The 2,917-nt window shown below is 61.8% G+C and overlaps 1 protein-coding gene across 1 annotated transcript in view; it reads left to right on the top strand.

Annotated features, from left to right (window-relative positions):
* The window catches only part of FGFR2 (fibroblast growth factor receptor 2), a 118,100-nt gene that overhangs the window by 43,290 nt on the left and 71,893 nt on the right, over positions 1-2,917 (top strand). The window lies entirely within an intron of this gene.

The following is a 2,917-nucleotide window of genomic DNA, read 5'->3' as shown; positions in this document are numbered from 1 at the left end:
TGCTCAGTGCTCAGTGCCCTGTGCCCAGTGCTCAGTGCTCAGTGCCCTGTGCCCTGTGCCCATTGCCAGGTAGAGTAGATGGGCTGTGAGTGGCGTGCTCCGTCTCGTGAGTGCCAGCCCTCGTTGAATGAATCGCCTCGCCTTTGCTTTGCCACCGGGGTTCTTTGTAATTAGCTCTCGAATGACACCAGCTCTGCCCTGAACCAGGGGCTCTGCGGTGATTAGGGGCTGGTGTCAGCTGCACCGGGAGATACCGCTGCCGGGAGCCACCGCTGAACAGTGCCCTGAAACCCGAGAGGTGATTTAAAGCGATAGCGGCTCCTCCCGGCCCGCGGCCTCTGCCATCTGTTGGTGCGATTAGGCCTCTCTGATTCCCAGGTGAGCGGGCGTGGAGAGGACGCCGTGGCGGCCTGTGTGGGCGGAGGAATGCCACGGCCAGGGCAGTGGGCAAGGTGGGGAGGGGATGATGCCATTAAAGCAACGCCGGCCACCGCAGATGCCCAAGGCCTGACCGGTTCATAGGGAAAATTCTAGAAGCACCGAGTTCTTCGCATCTCAGCCCCGGGAGCCACCGCGCATCCCGTGTGCTTCCTCGGACCCTCTGGATTGTCCGGAAACGCCAGGGGGTGCGTCTGAGAGTCCCTCTCCCGTCCCCTGTGCTGACGGGACGGGCTGGGCTTCCCCGAGTTCTTTCTCTCTCTGGGCGGGTGGCTCTCAGGTCTGTGTCTGCGGCCCGAAAATACGGGGTGTCCCCCAGAGTGTATCCACAGGGTGAATAATTATCCGTTCCGGCAGGTTAAACTGAAAGGAAAGAAACGTCACCGAGCTATTAAAAATGTCCATGTCTGCGTTTTGGGGGGCACCCTATGTACTGCAGGTTATCTTTCCCTCTGCCGTTGGCTGGTTAATTAGTTTTGATGGTTAACTATGAAAGGAAGCAGGCTGATCTGTGGGGTCGGTTCTTCTCAGACCCTAGAAGGCCTGGTACGATGGCAGAACGAACCGTCAAAAATACGGGGAGGCAGTTCCGCTGGGGCCCCGACACGGGGGTGTGCCCCGTCCAGGCCGGGTTTGACCTCTGCCGGCCTGACGGGCATCATCCAGGCCGGTCCTCGCTGCTCCCAACTCAAACGGAGCCGCGTCAGAAGCGGGCTCCCGGCCGGGGTCCTGGTTTCCCCTGAGCCCCCTGAGCCGCCAGGTTTTTCGGATCGGGCTCGGTTCTACTTCACGTCTGTTACCGCGTGTCTCAGGCCTGCCTCGCCCCGTGGGCCGCTCTGGAGGGCGCGGAGGGAGTGTTCTGGGGGATCCCGGCTCCACCTGCTCCTCTCAGGGATCGCATTCGACACAGGCGTCTCCGTGAGGAGAGGAGCAGGGTCACGGCCTTCCTGCCGCACGTGGGCTCTGGGGGGACCCTTTCTCGGAGACGCAGAGCCACCGGCACCATCTGGGCTGCAGCGAGCCGTGTGCTACCCGGTCCTTCCTCGGGGCGTCCCGGGCACTGACCACAGACCCGCGTTAACCCGCGGCCTCTGTCGCCGTGGAGACCCAGGCTGCGGAGCCCCTGCCCTAGCCGAGGGGATCGGCCTGACTCCCCCACCCTCTTGGCCAGGTTCCTCCGTCTCAGGTGGGAAGGGCATTCTCGGGTCGGACTAAAGCAGCTGACTCGCTGGGGACCTCACGTCTCACCCGCGCTGGGCGCTTCCCCGCGCAGAACAGCCCTGTGATGTCACCACCGGCCGGGCTGCCAGGAAATGCCGCTGCTCACACGCCCGTCCGCCTGACCTGGGGGCAGAAAGGGCCGTTTCAGATGCTGGTTTTCAGAATGTGTCCCGGCCTCGGGCTGCGGAAGGTTCCGTGCACGTCAGCGTGGGAAGGCCTGACGGAGCCTTGTTCTGGGTCTGGACGGGTCCCCGGGCAGCCGATGAGGACCCACGAGTGCCCGTCTTCGGGGAGCGAGGGTCACCGCCTCCACCGTGTGGTCAGTGGTTGTTTCTGAGGCGCTCGAGGCTCTGTTCTCGGGAAGATGACGATGGACACGGGGTCAGGGGGGAGCCAGGCCGCTGCAGCGCGATCCCTGCGGCGAGGCGGCTCCTTCTGCCGCGTGAGGAGGGACGGGGCGTCTGTTTTGGTTCCGTGCCTGTCGGGACCTGTGGCCGACGCCCGTGCCTGTGCCGGGAGCGAGGCCGCGTGTTTTGGACGGAACTCGGGGAAAGGAAGGTGTTTGGCCCGAGATCTGGAACTCCTGTCGGTGGTGGAGACACCTTTGCTCTGATGGGGACCTGCACGTGGTGGCGATGATTCCTCGGTAGACGGTGCTTTCTTAGTTACGTTTACGTTTCTCAGAATTGAAAACAACGAAACAACCGCATTCCACAGGCTTCCTTAGACTCTGAAATTCTTCTGTGAATGAAACACCGTCCTTCTCCCACCACCAGCCGCCTTCTGCCGCCTTAGGCTCCGTGACCGTCTCTCCTTCCGCAGGCTCCTCTGGGCACGGCCTCGCCAGCAATTGCAGGGTTTTCTTTTCTTTTTTTAAATATATTTTTATTGACGTCAGAGAGGAAGAGAGAGGGAGGGAGAGAGAAATGTCAATGATGAGAGAGAATCACGGACCGGCCGCCTCCTGCACGCCCCCCACTGGGGATCGAGCCCGAAACCCGGGCCTGTGCCCTGACCGGGAATCGATGGCTGACCTCCTGGGTCATAGGTCGACGCTCGGCCCCTGAGCCACGCCAGTTAGGCGCAGGGTTCTCTCCAAGGCAGATCCTGGGAGCCCCCCCGGGGCAGCTGGTCGACCTCCCCGTGGCCTCTGGCATTGACTGGGGGTAACTGGCCCGATTCGTTTTAATGTTTTTCTTATTGAATGTCTCACTGTCAGCGAGTTCACCGTTTGAATGAGATTCCTCAACTCAAGCAC

This window comes from Myotis davidii, unplaced genomic scaffold (genome assembly GCF_000327345.1).
Source record: "Myotis davidii unplaced genomic scaffold, ASM32734v1 scaffold1055, whole genome shotgun sequence".
Taxonomy (NCBI): domain Eukaryota; kingdom Metazoa; phylum Chordata; class Mammalia; order Chiroptera; family Vespertilionidae; genus Myotis; species Myotis davidii.
Note: the sequence above shows the minus strand (reverse complement) of the source record. Positions and strands in the feature narration are given on the sequence as shown.